Source organism: Nipponia nippon, unplaced genomic scaffold (assembly GCF_047370975.1).
Source record: "Nipponia nippon isolate SJK-2023a ecotype South Korea unplaced genomic scaffold, ASM4737097v1 scaffold_1, whole genome shotgun sequence".
In the NCBI taxonomy this organism is placed as follows: domain Eukaryota; kingdom Metazoa; phylum Chordata; class Aves; order Pelecaniformes; family Threskiornithidae; genus Nipponia; species Nipponia nippon.
This window is the reverse complement of record NW_028262290.1, coordinates 113,576,363-113,594,349: the sequence shown is the minus strand read 5'-3', so window position 1 is coordinate 113,594,349 and position 17,987 is coordinate 113,576,363. Positions and strand designations below refer to the sequence as shown.

Here is a 17,987-nt window from a genome sequence, read left to right as displayed (position 1 = left end):
CAAAAACAAATCAAAGACATTCCTTCAAGTAAGAATCCTGGATAGCAGCAGTCTTATCATTTGTGACAAGGTTATTAGGTTAATGTGTAAAATCTAATACATGACATCTATTTCATTTATGCAGTGTGCAATGCAGAATTGACTCTTCTGGATGCATTCTGTAATCTTAAATTACACTCTATGATGAGACCATGTGATCAATCCAAAGTGTCTATAATTAATGAACCTGCAAGTTAGCCACAAAGCCTGCTCATCCTTTTTCATGACAACCTTACAGAGCTTGTACAGAGTTAGCAACTAATATGAAAGGCTTTGCAGTCTGCTAATTTCAGGACTCCTAACATCTCTTAGCATTCAGCTACCTGTAAGCAAGTTTTATATACATGCTGCCTACATGTACAGGGAAGTAATATTCAATCACTGCAGTATTTGTGTCTGCTCTCTCAACACCCCTGATTCGATGGGACTGACTTTGGCAATAGTCTTTATTGACTTTAGAAGTTTCAAGGCTACAGTCTGGAACCACCCAGCTCTATCTGCTGCTAAGCTAACAGGAGGTAACACCAAGGCAGCTCTTTACATAGCAATTACTCAGGCAGAAGAAAAAGAAAACTCAAGTATCCAGTTGTAGTTAATATAACCCCAGAGTCTTCTGTTTTTAAGCTCCTTCTCATGATGCATTCTACGTGATTGAAAACGCTCAGCTGAACAGCAAAATCACCTACCTATCCAAATTTCCATGACTGGGTAAGTGTAACATCACTGGTCCCAATTTTAAAGAATGACGGTGTCAACCCTGTTGGAGTCCACCGTCAGGCAAATAAGGTTTGTGAACTTCTTTCATTAGACACCAATGACTTTTGTGAAGGCTAGGGTACTACTTTCAACACTTAGAGAAGCAAAGGCCACCCTTCCTGACCTTATTACTTCCTTAGAACAGGTCCAGGACAGACACTTAGTAGTGGTCAAGTACATCAGTAAGACCACACAGTCATATGCACTTCATCCTGGTCCAAATATACACTATTCTTAAGAGTGTCCTGAAAACATACTGTATGTGTATAAAACGTTTACATTTTGCAGAGGAACAGGATCAACTAGTGGAGTTTTCTTAGTCAACGTTTGCCTTTCCTGACTTCAGAACAATGACAACATAAACCTATTGTCTTATCTGGATTTCCTTCCCCCCCAAAAAACAAGTAAATTAGAAAAATCATGCCAGTCAATCAATGCTGTGGTAGCTTAACATTTTTCAAATATTCTAGAAAGAGTCCGTTGGAGTGTAATCCATCCACTGACCTGTGATGGTGACAGGAAATAATCCATTCCGCAGCCAATTTAAAGAGGTTAATGAGCTGGTAAATGCTGTCTACATTCCCACATACTGGGCAATGAAACTTAATATGTACAAAGCATCTAAAACTGCCAAGCCAGGCACTCCTAATTATACTACAAATCATGAAAAATAAGACAATATAAACATAAGAATCTTGAGTTTCACTAAAAGACAAAGAAACACATGATTAACTGGTGTCAGCATACAGTAGCGGAGAAGCTGCCCAATATATCCCTCCAAATAAGTTATAAAAATGCAGGTAAAAGGAGCATTTAAATAAGGAAACTGAAATACAAGCTAACAAAAGTCAGGAAATTAAAAGTGGCTAGTATTCTGTCCTTGGCTCACACAGGTATGTTTTACTTTGTAACATAGCCTTAACATTTTCCAACCCTTACTCTTGTATTTAATTTCCATGTAAAAGTGGTTTCTCAGTAGACCATAAAACTATCTTCTCCAATTCAAGGACTGTTGACCTAGTAAGTCCAGTCAAATCCGAAGCAGCCTTTATGATTAGTGAAAGAGTATGCAAAAGCTACCTCTACATGAAAAAAAATCTCGATGGAAATCTGTTGAAGTGATTCTATACAACTAAGAATTAATGGCCACAAATAAGACCGCATTTGTCAGCAATTTTTATCGGTGCAAGGGGAGAATTGAAGGAACAAGAAAAATTCTTCACCCCTTACACATTAAAAAAGTTAAAAGATGTTTGAAAATGAAAGTGTTCTAGTCTATAGCCCACACTGAAGAATGATTCTACAGCCATAACTGTAATATTCACTAACGGCTTTCTGTGTAGTATTCTGCATATTTGAGGTCTGAAAGGAACATCTTCAACAGAAGCGTGATACCAGTAATCCTTCATCCTATCACCAGCAAGCATTGCCATAAATGCCACAACAAACGTGAGTCAAGACTCACAGAAAGAGGTATTATTAAATCATGCAAATTCTTCATATTGACTATCACCTGAAACAGATACATAAAATACATAATTCATCAATTTAACTTTTCATTGGGAAAGGCTAGGCTTCGTATTTCACATATATACATTATTATTTTTCTCCTGTAGGTAATAGGTAGACATTGGCACTTTCTTTTAACCAAATCATACACACTGCAGGAATCTGAAGACCAAATGTAGATTTGCGATACTAGCAGTACTAAGATTGTACTAGCACACATCACTTATATTTCATATATATTATCATTAAGGATCCTCAGGTGTCATGGCATATCTCAGTGTGACTGTGATTATACACTTGATCTCACTTTGGCATAAGGTTTAATCTAGAAGTAATTTTTAGAAAGATTTTTAGGTTCTACCATTTGCTGAACAAGAAGAAACCTCCAAAATTATGTTCCCTGCACGGTAAATGACTAACCTACTGTTATTCTAAAATTCTAGACAATAAAACTGGAGGCCCATCCAGCATGCGAGGTCTCATGCTGCAGATAAATTGTCAGGCTGTAAAAAGGCCACTGATCCTGTGACACAGTATGCAGGTGGGGAATGTGGTTCCTAGTGAAATCTGAGGGCAGGCCCTGTTGGGAGGCACAGCACCGTAGCCTGCTGCTTGACTGCAAGACTCCACCCTCCAAGAGTTTAGCTGGTCAACAAAGTCAACTAGACATACACATGGGCAGGATCTGAGAGAAGGATTTCAATATTGTTGTTAAGATGCACAGAACACACATATATAGGGAGAAGCATGAGATAGGGCCTAACCGTTGTCAGATTTGATAGGTTTACTCATATAGTTCAGCTTGGTAACACATTTGTACTGTATAACTGTCCACAAGCATTTTCTTAAGCTTTTGGATTCCCCTTGCCTCCACTAACAGCATCATTCATAAACCACTGGAAGTTAATGAAGTGAAAGATTAAGCACTGGTTAAGGTAAGTTGCTCCTACTGACGTCCAGTCAAAATCCTATCTAGCTGCATGGCACAGAAGTTTACAGGAGTTGGTTTCCATTGCAAACACATACACAAATAAACGTACCAAGTCCGGTTTCTAAAGACACTGAAACGATTTCACTTGGAGAACACTGAGAAACTAACAGCTCCTGCTGCAAACACCATGCTGGAATTTCTGGCGGATACAGAGGTTTTGCTTCATGTTTCCCTTCAGAACAGGGGTGAACTGCTTCCAACACAGACAAGATCCAGTAAATATGAGAGAGACTCGAGTAGATAATAATATAGCACATTCTGTCACATCACTTTGAACAACAAAAAAAAAGAAATTAGGATATTTTAGCTAGTTTTACTATGTGCACTTTCTATGAAAAATAAAAGCATTTGTTGCTTTTTAACTGAAAATCTTCAATAAGTTTTACCAAATTTTAAGCTGTACTTAAGTAGATATTGAATAAACTGAATGTCTACCTTTCTCCGTATTGTTTAATATTAGACTTTATTAAAGTTTGTTCTGAGATATTGAAGGTTTTGACACAAACTACTGATGTAGTTAATGGCAAACACACATCTAGACAGCAAAGCCAAACCTCATCTAACTGATGAACTCTATAGATAGGTTGATTTGACTAACCATTGAGAAACAGTGGGCAGTCAAATCTATGATTTGCAAGGATAGCCTACAGGACCATCTTAAACAAGAGGTGGATAAAACCTAGGTAAAGATTTTTAAAAATATTAAGCCTTCTGACATCATGACACCACTAAAATTCATCAATTTTTACCTGGACCAGGTTATAGCAACTAGACATACAGCTATGTAGCTTTGTAGAAACAGCCTGATAAGTACTTTTTCTTAAATACTTATTCTGAAAAGGTAAAAATTATCATTACATTGAGTATGCATATTTACAAAAAAATTTGCTAGAGCAATAGCTGTGGGCTAGATTTTGCCCTGTAAGAAAAACCTGTAATAGATGTAAATAATACATAGATTTACTTTCAGATAGTTCTCAGGCTTTAAAAAGAACACACACACATAAGCAAAGAAAAGATGCAACTGGGAGACAGAAAAGACCCTTGGGATGTGTTGAGAATGAATGCTCAGATTTCATGATACAGCATTTCCTTTCCTTCAATACTCTTCAATTGTCACAAATTCACAAAATGCACCAGAGCTTAAATCCTACAAAGGCTCTGAACACAAAATGCTCAAGGCGCATGTAGACCAAAGCATGGAAACCGATCAGGCGGGTGTTTTCATGAAGTTTGAAATGTTAACTAGTTCATTACGTTGCATCATAACACAAGTAAAAATATCATTTATATTCACAATTTTAGCCAGATGACCCCAATGACTTTTCCTCTATTTTAGTATAGAAAACCATTGGAAACTCAATTTTGCCAAGCTATTAGTCTTCCAGTGTTTTTCTTCTCTGGATATAAGAGATAAGCAAAGGGTTCTCTTTGAACGTAAACCCTCGTTCACTTTGTATGCTTAATATAAGAAAAGTATGTAACAGGTCAGTAGAATTAACTATTGTACCATTCAAACTGCTGGAAACATCCTTGTTGTACGACAACAAAACAAAAGACAACAAAGTAAGTGTGTAAATGCCAGCCCCATAAAAGACATTTAGCTTGGAGAATATACCTACAAGATTTGAAAAGATTTGAAAAGATACAAAGTTAATGAGTTAATGATTTAGTCTGCAAAACAAAGAAACACTGTTCTAAATGCCACAAGATTTTTTGATAGGGAGATGGTTAGAGAACCATAGAAACAGAAGATCGTTTTGACTGTATTTGAGAGGTGAATGTTGTCTCCTGAAAGTGTGCTTACACCAAATACTGGAAGTTACTGAAGTCTTTGCCACGCCTTTGACTCTGGTTGAAGAGGTTCAGGCAGAAGAATTTGCGCAAAAGTCTAACAACAAAGACTTTCAGAGCCAATTCCATTCTTATACTAGGTAATACAGAAGAGCAGCAACTTCTCAATGAATGCTTGCTAATGATATAAGCCCAATACAACACAGTATTATTCTAAAATGGTTAGACTTTTTCATAGCTGTTTCTCCATTAGGTCATTTAGTTTTGCTTCAATTAAATCTGATGGTTCCTTTTAGCAAGGCAGGTAAAGTGGCTTGTGATCATCAGTGAAAAAGTCTTTAACATTTCACAAAACCCACAGAAGCAAGAAAAAGTAGAATTAAAATAGCTACTTCAAACTGCGGTTACAATATTTCGCATAATATTGTGCATATCCCTAAACTGCAAGAATATTGACTCCTGTTCAGGACCAGAATCTAGAGGTACAGAAGTAGCTCTAAGCAATCACTGCAATCAGCTGAACTCCATCCTAAGAACAACATCTGTTGCACTGCATCTAGAACACCTCAACCCACCATGCCAGGATTTTTTTTTTTTAATAATTCTCTGATAAGAACCTTCTCTAAACAGGCTTAAGACCTTTGGAGGCAATCTTTTAAGCTACGTGACTTCATTGCTGCTAAAGAAACAAGTCACTTTGCCCACAGAAAGCTTCTATTTCTAATTTAGTTTATAAAATGAGATGAGAAGACTTAATTTCACTCAAACACTAACTATGGTTACTGGAATTTTTTAAGCAACAAAAAAGCCTCTATTAAAAAATGTAACAAAAAGTTTTATGCACATAACAGCAAAACAAGGGAAATCAGCCATAGATGCCTATAGAAATCAGTACACAATGGTGCTTGCTGATAAATCTCTTCATAAGTTTAAAGCACAATAAAATTCATTGAAAACCCTTCACATAAGAAGTCTTAGACAGGAAACTGCATCATCTTTGTGAGAAGATTAGATTAAAATAAATGATAGTACTACTTAGGGCACAGCTTCTCCAGCCTGGAGGTAACCTGGACAGGGTTTCTGGGTAGGGAAAGAGTGCTCTATAGGGAACAGACCTGGAGATGCGAGTGTGTGCCCTGCGTGTCCAAAGAAGGGTAACAAAGCTGGTGAAGGGTCTAGAGAACAAATCTTATGAGGAATGCCTGAGAGAACTGGGGTTGTTTAGCCTGGAGAAAAGGAGGCTGAGGGGAGACCTTGTCGCTCTCTGCAACTACCTGAAAGGAGGTTGTAGCGAGGTGCAGGTCAGTCTCTTTTTCCCCAAGTAACAAGCAATAGGACAAGAGGAAATGGCCTCAAATTGCACCAAGGGAGGTTTAGATTGGATATTAGGAAAAATTTCTTCACCAAAAGGGTAGTCAGGCATTGGAACAGGCTGCCCAGGGAAGTGGTTGAGTCCCCATCCCTGGAGGTATTTAGAAGATGGGTAGATGTGGTACTTAGGGACATGGTTTAATGGTGGACTTGGCAGTACTAGGTTAACATTTGGACTTGATCTTAAAGGTCTTTTCCCAGCTAAATGATTCTATGAAAGAAGCGGCTCCTGTAAGAGCTCAGAAACATTGTAGGCCTGAGGACATTCCAGGGAAGGGATGCGGTGGACATGGGGGGGGCGGGGGACAACAAAACAGTGACTGTTGGGAGGTAAGTTTGAGAACAACTGGTTTATGCAATCAACAGAACTGTAGGGATTGTGGAAAATTTAGTCAAAGAACTACAGATTAATAGTATTTGTCTTAAGACTAAATAAATAATTCTAATAGCACATCAAACTTGAACAAGATTGTTCCTAAGTTGTGTCATGAGCCAGACAGATATTTGATTCTGTATCTTAAGAAGCCTCTCTTAAAAAGCCTGAATTTATTTCGAAAGCCTTTCTCATTATTCATATTATTCCTAAGGCAACAGCCATTTTTCAAGCTGCCTATGAAGTAATTTATCCTGAAGTGATAGCCAAGACAGTTCTGAAAGTATTCAAATACAATGTGAAACATACTGCAAAAACTATGCAAAATTGGTGCAAGCCAAATTATGGGAATTCTTACAGCTGTTAACTCAGGAATTTGCCTAGCTATATCTTATTTCTTCATTTTAGTCACAATAATGATTTCATCAGCTCTCAAAAATGCTAGAATACTTGGAAGCTCACCTTACTAAATTACAACCTTGGCATTTATGCTTATTCAAACCACCAAAGAAGAGGTTTCTATATCTGAAAGCATTGTATATGCTAATTCACAAGAAACACCAGCCATGTGTCTCTCTCAACACTTTGCTTTTACAGTGATTAAAAAAAAAAAAATCTTATTGTTACGCATATAAACTGGTAATCCACTAATCCAGGGCTACAGAACTGGTAGTCTCCAACACAGGCACAGACCATTAGCAAATTTTGCCAGTATTTCACTGTGCTACCAGTCTTCCTAACCCACATTCTTCAAGCATATTCTATATTTCCAATTGACTTACTGTCTCAAAAAGGAGATAACAGCCACAGCAGCCATGAAGACGGCACGCAACATTTGCCTGTTCTGCCAGAAATGGAGCTGACAAACTTTCCTTGTGAGTGTCCCTGAAAAATTACTGCTAAAAATGAATTTAAGGCATTTAGGAGACCTTTTGAACAGAGTCTGAATAAAATGAAAGAAAAAGCCAAGCAGTAAAATATTTCTGAAGTCTTAACGTATTAAACTTTGAACAGTCTCAAGAGACACAGTATTTTTTAAGACACACATGACTTGGTTGAAGAATTATCCTTGTAACAATATAAAAAAAGTTTTCTTCAACACAGTGCATTAAAAACACCAGTCACAGATTATTCTAGAATCTTCTATAATTCACTTTTGTATTAAAACAAACAAACCAAAAACACCCAAGAAACCACAAAACCCCCCAAAACTCCACATATATAAGTAACAAAAACCTACCACTGGAATACCTAAAGAGCAGGGAAATGGTAAAATCCTACAGACTAGTAGAATTCAAGTCTGGTAAAAATCCAGACAAATGACAAGCTTAAATACATTCCAAATCTACTAAGTGTCTGAAAGGGACATTTGTAGTGAGCACACAATAGAAAAAGCACCAACTGAAATTCTTACAGTAATCCTGCTCTCTCTAATCATATCTTCCTTTAACCAAATATTATGTATAACATCCATAATATTAACTGATCTGATTTTTATTTCTATTGGCATTTAAAATAATTCAATTCTAGTGGAAATTTGCAGACTGATGAAAGCAATATCAAAGTGAGGATATAGCTGAACATCCAAGACAAGGTCCAAGACAGAACAACTAAAATGAAGAAAATTAATAAGATACACAGTTCTAGAAGACTAGTTCAAAACAGTAGATGAAACAATTTCATTTTAATTCAAGGAAAGAATTTTAGGCATAAGAACATCCTTATTTGTGAGACGGTACTCTGAAGTCTTAACCTGCTGTCAAGAGCTACATTATAAACATTATAGACATTTAAATCTTATTAAGGATTTGGATTTAGCATACTTACCTACTCCAGACAAGTGACAATTTACTTAAAACACAAGAGATAAGAGATAAATGCAAAAACCAAGGAAGTACAAGGTAACATCTTGATAACTCTGACCACAATATGTCATCTCCTGAACAATCAAGCTCTGTAGGGATCCTGATACAACAGGCATTTAAGGTATAAAAGATTAAAGAGTCTATGAACAACAATAAATAGAAGAGTACAGAAAGGAATCAAAACTTATACAGGAAGCTGTATAAGATCTCTTTACAACATTTATTGAACTAATCTGAGTATAGCATAATAGATCTGTGCAGAGATATTTAACAATAACTATTCATGCTAGCAACTATTTTCAAGCTACTTCAGAGCATCAAATTCAAATATTAATGTCTCACATTTTGAGGTAGTAGATTGCAAATATCAGCTTTAGAAAAAATTGTGAATAAGTTGGGGTTTTTATTTTAAAAAAGTGTCACAGATACACTTGTCATTTCTGCACAGCTGTGCTATAATTGCCAGTGACAACAGAAACAGCAACTTTATCTGTTCGACATAGAAATATTTACTTAATAGAAACTCCAGCAACATAAACAACTCTCTACAAGAACTTCACATTTTGAGTCCTGCTTGGTAAATGTATATTGATATCCTATGACAACTTAACCTGAGAGAAATCTATATGACACATTCTTTCCTGAAAAGTGCACTTGCCATTTAAAAGTTTATTCTTTCTCTGGTATTTTTGTCCTCTGAAGCACAATTCACAAATCACTGAACACTTCTGCACTAAATATAAAACTAATAGTTTTTGGAGGATTCTATTCTACAGACATTTAACTTTAAATCAAGATTTGCCAAAACCTCCTTCTATAATGTCTTCAGGCATGGAAGGAAAGCTGAAAATGCATATGGCTTAGAAATAAAAATAGTGTTTTATAAAACTATCTTATAGAATATGCAGTATTTTTGTCTTTTAGGAATGGTGCTCCCAAACTAATATTTTACCAAGGACCTTCTGGAAAAATCATAATGCAGACGAGTAGTATTAAAGCAGTGGGTGTTTCAGAAATCTAGCAAATTGAGCATTACTAAACAAAGGTTCTGAAAGCTGCATTCGATCATGATGACGACCTCTATCATTCAAGAATTGAATATATTTTTCAAGTCTAATTCAGAAGAAAGTCCTGCTCACAGAAACAAATTATGATTATTAGCAGTCGTAGAGTTTCATGTACTAATGAAACAACTGACAACATGATTAGAGAGTGTATCACCTATAAGAAAGCAGAACTCTTCCAGGTGGGGATCATAGTCATAATATTTCTACAGCTGCCTAACTCTTCCATGCTTTTGGGTTTAGTAATTTGCTCTCAGGAAAGTACATGCTTCACCAAAACATGATATATCAGGATGACTATAGATGGTGGGTTTATCAGCTCTTCCTTTAAAATTTAATTAAATCTCTGATTATTGTAGCTGAATTTCCACGGGGCTGTGTCCTTTAGGATCAGATGGTCTTCATTTGCACAGAAAGACTTTCAAAATTAGGTCAGAATTAGACTGGAATTAGATCACTAGTTTTCTTTTTGACAAGTAATGTACCTACATTGCCCAACTCCTCTTTCAGATTGTCTCATATCTCAAAATCAGAGCAATACGGAGTGTGTCCTAACACCTGGTTTTTATTATTTTATTTCTGGACAACAGTGAAAATTATTAAGATCTTTAAGGCAGAGTGAGTGAGAAACAGAGAAGAGGGCATGTTTTTCAACAGATAAATTCTAACTATCTAATCGTACAGAAACTCCTCTAGCAATGCTTGTTTGTTGTAATACAAATACATCCTGTCTAGAATCATGGAAGTTCACACACATCATGGGTTTCTGTAGAAGCCATTCCTGAATCCTGAATTTTTGAGTGTTTTTTTGTCATCTTAACTTTCTTTTTAACTTGACTTCTTACAACCATTGATCCCTTTCTGGGAACTGATGAAAGAAACTCTTGTATGCACTACATGAATGGTTTGGCTTCTTTGTTGCCAGCTTCAGAGGTCTGCTGTTTGGCTTTTTAGCACTGAAATCATCTAACACTTCATCTTTCTTTTCCTCAAGAACTTTTCATCAGTTAGCTAGGAAAACTGAGGTGCTGTTCGGGTTTTGCAGATGCTGTCAAAGCTGTCTGCAGGCATGCAAACACATCAGGAGTCATGCATCTTACTGAAGAATGCTATACATCCAACAGCAGGTCTGCCATACACGAGGTCTATAACTTCAATGAGGTTCACCAAGATAATTGTTGATACAGGGAAGAGGAATCAGACCTTGTTATACTTGGTCTGGAGAAAAAAGTAGAGAAAACATATGCTAAAAAAAGCTTCCTGAGACATCTCACTGCATATCAGCGATACACTTGCAGAGGAACTTTTCTTCTCTTGCTGCAATATCCCTTATTAGGTTACCAATGTAAGATGCTATGAAAGCCTGACAAATGAGTTTGTGTTTCCAAAAGCTGTGAAATATGGAACCACACCCACTCAAATATTTTAGCTCTGAAAAAAACACAACTTGACAATAAGTTTGTTTCCTATTTAAATTCTCAGAGTACTTTAAATCTACTCACCACTAACTTTAAACTCAGCTCTGTTGCTTCAAACTGTGGAATTTCTGTTCTCCCAAATGCGCAGGTGAGGACAATGAGGATGGGGGCAAACTGCACTTGCTTGTTTACTTGGAGAGACAGTTTTCAAGCTTATGCTACAATTATTGTTTTTTTGCTTGAGACAGTAGCTTGGTCAAAGATCGTTAACCTCTCCATTGTTTGTACAGCCTTGTCTTATGACCAAATGCCTGGCTTACTTTTGAGGTATCGAAACCATATTTTGGCAATAGTAAACTCTCACTTCATTGAAAAAGCCAGGAGAAGATGGGGAAAGAAATTATGCAATCTTTATGTTCCTTTAATTTGAACTGGCCTGTCCTAATGTAAAGTGAGTGTCTATCACTACCTGTGCAGACAGGAGAGAATACTCGTATATCATTCTTAATCCAGGAATTAAGACAAAGCATCTTATCATTAACTAACAGGAAAGACTCCCATCTGAAACAATGGCTACTCTGAAAATCAGGGTAAAAAAGCCAGTAAGTTTTTTTCTGGGTTGTTTTAACAGGATGAAAGATCCACATGATATCTTCTCACACTACCTAGCAATATCTTTGTAAATTCCAGTAGACAGATTATACAACACCACAATGTGTGAACAACAGCTATAGGTTATCTAATAATGACCAAAAAATGCTACATTATGACTGCAATTTAGAACCAAGAACAACCACCAACAAATTCAAAACCAAAAGGAGTAATACCACAATTGGTTTCTCCCTCCCCAAGAACAAAGATTGGATGGTTTGGTGATTAGATCTTGATATACCCTCTCAGAAACATTGCTGACTGTCAGATCTGAGGGAAATTATTAATTTAGCTGCATATCATTAAGTCATATGTTCAATATAAACAGAGAGCTTCATAAAATCATTGGTAGTATCTCTATTTTATTGTCTCAGAAAATGCCATGAGATGGTTGGCTTTTTTTAATCAGATACTAACATAGCATTACAGTATTTAGAATAAAAGTATCATAGCTTTGGACTGATGTGAGACAATCAGAAAATAAAAAGTCAGAAAATAAAAGCAACAGTAAATATGCAACTTTTTAGTCTATAAACCCTGTCCTATTATGTAAAGGCCATACAGTAATGATGCTGAAACTGATAAGTTTTTTCAGTATATAATTCCAGTGGAATTTTACAATCAATCACAACTCACATAATATCTCTAAAACACTAGTCCAATACTATTCAATACATAGCAAGAGTCTGCAGATCTTTCAGTTAGGACACAATATCAAGGGAATTCTCCACTGACAATCAGCTTCTTTAAAAGAAACAACCCAAAAGAAAGAGTCACTGATTATGTATATTGAGTGTTAAGACCTTTTGGTGAACAACATTGCCATAATCCCTGTAATGCATCACTCTTGTCATTAAGCAGTTTAGATGACAACTGATCTGAACTCCTGGTATGCAGCACATACTCAGTAATTACTACTACACTAAAATATTTTAGCTTCTCTTTGTACCCGAACTAGATAGATTACACTACCCTAACAAAGAGAAAGTTTAGAGGTCCCCATCACAATATTGCATAGAGAAAGATGCCTGATAACAGAAGCTTATTTAATCTATCAAACAAAGGGTATGTCTCTTGGGACAACTGCAATACTTTGTAGGATGTCCAAGTTAGTTTTAAAGGAGGTAATATATGCTGGAGGCAAACTAATCACAGCAGAGCACACTTTTGCCTTGACTAATTTACACCAAGAAATAAGATCCCTGAGTAGGCTTCTGCTCACAACAGAGACAGCGCACTGAAGATTACCTTCAGTATCTCTAATACTGGCAGAATAAATAAGGTGATAGCTCAAGTTAAATACAAAATTAATTCTCAAAACTTTTTTTTAAAATACATCTAACCAACAGATATGTCAGATTCTCCATCAGCATAAGGTTTATACCAAGGCTGAATGCTTGTTCTGAGCTTGATACATGTTCCAGGGAATACAATTAAACAAGACAAGAATATAAAGATTCTTTCTGTCCTTAGAACTTTTACAATTCATAATGCACCTCAAAACCTGTTTCTGCATAATTTTGTTTAAACTAATTTTATGCCATCTGGAAGAAAAATAGAAAGCTTTCTTTTTTGAAAAGCAGTACTATTACCAACCACCAGAAGCGAGCCTTTTAAAAAAAATAAAAATCATATGTCCCCTTCTTACCAGCCACGGCAAAAACTGCAAATGACAGGGAAAAAAAAAAAAAAAAAAAGAAAATACAATTGGGCATAGCTTCTTCTACTAGTCCTTTGCAGTGGGAAGCATCACATAAAGATATATCGTACATCTTCATTACTACAGAAAAGGTTTAAACAGATCACACTAAGCCTTTCTTTCTCAGGCCCAACAACATTGGCACTTTTCTATCCTACCCACAGAATTCACTGTAAAGAATCACATGAATTCAGCTACAGATGAAGATCACTAGATAGTGGTGTAACTTGCCTCCAACTTGCTATGTTTGCCATAACCCACTGCCTTCTCAGTAAATAAAATTAACTGCAGGAAGAAAATGATTCACAAAGATTTAAAGGAGCTGTTATAGTGCTTAAAGTAGTGGTGAGACCACCACCTCACTCTTCAAATTCTCTCTTTCCCCCAAATTACTTACCATAAACCTTTGATCTTTCATTTCTAGACATTATAAAATTGACAAGTAATCAGTTTGAAACCCTGCTTTTAAGGGATCACAACAAATAGAAGTAAAATAGAAATGGTTACACATCAATTTGCAGTAACTTAGTGGCTTTACAACCACGTGTCCTCCTCTCCACCTACTCTAGTTGTCTCTGGTGTACTCTGGTCCTCTTGGAAGCAGGCTAGCAGGTAGAGTGCCAAGCAAAAGAATTCAATTTCCATATCAAAACATAAAATCAAAGTAGGCTGGTACTTGAGCCATACTCTTACTTCTCTTATTCTCCAGCTGGGTCACATATACATGCCTGAGCAAAGGACATTGGCAGGATCCAGCCACCGCTACTCCATTTTTAACCTCTCTCCCTCGTACTGGACCTTCCCTGCCCAGGGAGGAGTGGGAATCTCATTCCTTCACTGTCATCTTTCCCTCACTTGACAATCTTATGCTGCCTTGAACAAAAACTAAACTTCAGACTGAGGCTGACCTTTTTTACTGAAAAATGATGTTTTTATACCAGGAAAAGCTTAAAGCTCCTTCCTTTTATTTTGGTGATTAAAAGTTTAAAACCCACTAGCTTTTTCTTCCACTTCTACTGGACTTAGATGCTTGCCTGTACCAGAAGAGTCTTTCTGAATGGTTCTGTTGCATGGCCTTCATCCGAATAGGAGGAAGACTTGTCTATTAGTTTTGATTTTTAAAAAAAGATAGTCAACATCATTTAATGTAAAGTATTTTTCCCAGCTAGAAATAAGGCAACAAATTTCATGTGCTTCTCCCTCTAAAACTACTTATTTTCAGCTGTATTATCCATCTTGTTTTTAGAAAGAAGAAGGGGGGGAAAAATAATGTATCTGCTGTAAACTTGTCTGTTCACAGAAATAAAGAATACAACTGTATGGAAAACTAGTTCCAAGTTACCAGTTGTCACTGCCCACTGCCTTGTGGTGGTTTGGGGTTTTTTATTGGTTTGTTGGGTTTGGGGAGGAGGGTGGTGTTTGGTTTTGATTAAGAAATTTAAAAAGTATTTACAAAATACTAAAAGATAATTTGTACTGGCCTAGGGCAAATAAATATAAAATGGTTCAGCCTATTTTAAAATATTTCAGTCTGTGACACAGTTGGAAATACTTTGCATTTAAAAAGTTGTTAAAGTTGTTAAAACAACAAGCAGAGTACAGAAAATATAGGACACAAAGAACTAATTCCAGATGTATTTTACTGTGATTAAGATCTAGGTTGGATTATACTAATTACAAGAATTAGTAAAAAATTACATTTTCCAATAAATTCTAAGAATCAGGGCTCATAAAAATTGCTCTCGCTAAAGATGTAATTATTAGCTCAAAGCTTCAAGAGTACTAAACATTAATGGAAAAAGTCAAGAAAAAGGTGGCTCCTGTCAGTCTTAACAGAATTATGCCTGCTGGAATTACAGAAATAACCTTATCTTTAATCTTGAGAACTTTCACTCAGTAAAGGATTCTTTCCACAAAAGTGTATTTTCTATGTTACTCAAGAACTCTGCAGTAAAACCCATCTGCTATCATGCATAAAACGTAGCAGGCTATCTAGTCTTTCCCAAGTGACTGATCTTTTCTTTTTCTGGTGATTTACATTCAGATCATCTTCTTACAGAAAGCACAGACACGTTTGATAGTAACTCCTATGGCTCCTGCTAGGCACTTCATGATTTTCTTCTGACACCATCTCTTTTTCATCATTGCCTTAAAGTATATTTTTCTACTTTATCTAATCAACACTGTAAAGTAGTAAATTTATAGCCACTAACTTAATTACACTAGATCATAGAGTCACTTAAAAATATGCATTTCACCCTCATGAATTTTTTTTTCTTCCAAATTACAACTCAATAAGAAATTAAGATTGAATACAGACATTTACTGGGTTGGTATGATTCCAAACATAAATAAAAGGAGATGAAAATGTACTTCCTCAATGCCAGTTTACAGCTGTTACTATTAACTATAGTATCACAAATGTGACTATAACAAGAAAGGGATGATTTGGAGCAATGAAGCACCTGTATGTCATTATTTGGGAACATCATGAGAACTATGAAAATATTTATTCTTCAGTAAAGTTACTATTGATGGCTATACTGCTGAGGGCACTCCATTAGTCCTAAAGTTAGAATGTTAGTATTGACAGACATTTTTTCCTTTTGTAATATCTTAAACAAAGAAAGCATTAATAGCTTAATGACCAGACATACAAGCCATCACTCAATCCAGATGCCATGCAACCATTATATCAAAACTACCCCATGTAGCATGAATGCTTTGAAACCTTTAAATTAGCCTGGATGAGTCCCTCCTTTCCCAAAAAGATTTCCTATCGTAAACATATGCTTTATCACAAACTTGGCATTTTTCAAATATCTTTTTCCATCCAGATAACTCAGCTTGGTAAAGTATAATCCCTGAAAAACATCCCTTAAAATGTTCCTTGCTTTTTTCATTTTTCAGACTTTATAGTACTTCAAGTTGTTGCCACTCCCACTTATAAGCTAATAACAAATATGCTAGTCTTGCAGAACAGTCACCAACTCTCCTGAAAAAAGTGAATTGCATAATAAAATCTCTGATACTTCATTAATATTATTATGGCGATCATGGATTCCTTTGTCTCCCAAAGCACTCTAAAATAGGTTTCTACCATATATTTCAACAGATAGCAAAACACAGGACTCAAAACTAGTATACATTTTAAAGTATAGTTTGCATGGAGCTATAACACTATGCTCTAAAATACTGACAATATATATACTTCTATATTTTGAATATGGGTTTCATTTTAGTCTCACAGTAACAAAGTACATTGAGACAAAACTGCACCTAACTTCCATTTGAATAAGATTAACTTTTATTCAGTTTTAGCATCATTTTCTTAATGGTTTCATTAGCAGAAGGATTAGTTCATTTATCCCACTGGTCAAAAGCAGAGACCTGAGAGGTCTCATTCAATTTCTGGTGTTATACTTCTCAGACTGTGCAGAATTCACAAAAGAATCGCTGAAAAAGAGGAATGTCCTTGTATTTCCGATACTAAACAAGATCAACCCTTTTAGTCAGTTTAATCAAAGCAATATTATTTAGGTGCTAGTATAGAAGTTTACTGCTGGAAATAAAATATGCCAAATATCTGTTATTCCCAGAAAATATGCAAGTTTGCAGTATTACTTCCACTATGTCTTTGTAGACAAGAAAAAACAAATTTTACATGTTCTTAGGCAAAAGTTTGCAGCAACAGAAACCATTTAGCAGTCTGAGAAAAAATTGGTGACAATGTGAACACAAAACACCACTTTTGTATTTGCTAAATATCTAACTGGAGTGATTGCCAGGTCTAGTAAACAAGCTGCAATCTTTTCTAAATGCAATGGCATGTATGAGAATAATGTTGATGTTATGGTCAAAGAAGCATTTCTTTTTCCGGTAACAGTATATTCTAAACATTCCCCTTTTATTAAAAAAAAACACTTCCATAGTTTAATGCTCATAAGGCAGAAAGTGTTCCGGAGATGTAGACGACATCCAAACTGTCTTCTAACACATTCCCTCGAAATAAAAATACAGCAAACCCTTGTGCAGAATTGTTTGAAGAGTAAACAAAAATTCTTCAGAGTACTTTCTTTCACCAGTGTTCCACTCAACTGCTTGCAAGGAAACCTGAACACTAGCTAGGAGCTTCTGTCTGTAAATATCATCGGTATGTCACAAGATTTCCCCCTTCCCTGCCTAAACTTCTCCTTAAATTACATTCAGATTTCTGTGGTACCATAACAACTTCAATACGGCACGTATTTCAGTATTTTGTAAAGGTTTCATTTGCATTTCCACCTCCAGTTATTGATGGTTTACATTTTTCATCCTGGCTGCTCTGCAGGATGTACATCCTTACAATATTTATGTGAGGTCTTACAGCTTACATGGAATATTGTTAACTACTATATCAAAACCACATCGAGATATATACTGAAGTGATATCCTGTATTATAGGATATGCAACAGAT

General features: G+C 35.9%; 1 protein-coding gene across 6 annotated transcripts in view; it reads right to left on the bottom strand.

Annotated features, from left to right (window-relative positions):
- Positions 1–17,987, bottom strand: part of BBS9 (Bardet-Biedl syndrome 9) — a 321,666-nt gene that overhangs the window by 165,733 nt on the left and 137,946 nt on the right. The window lies entirely within an intron of this gene.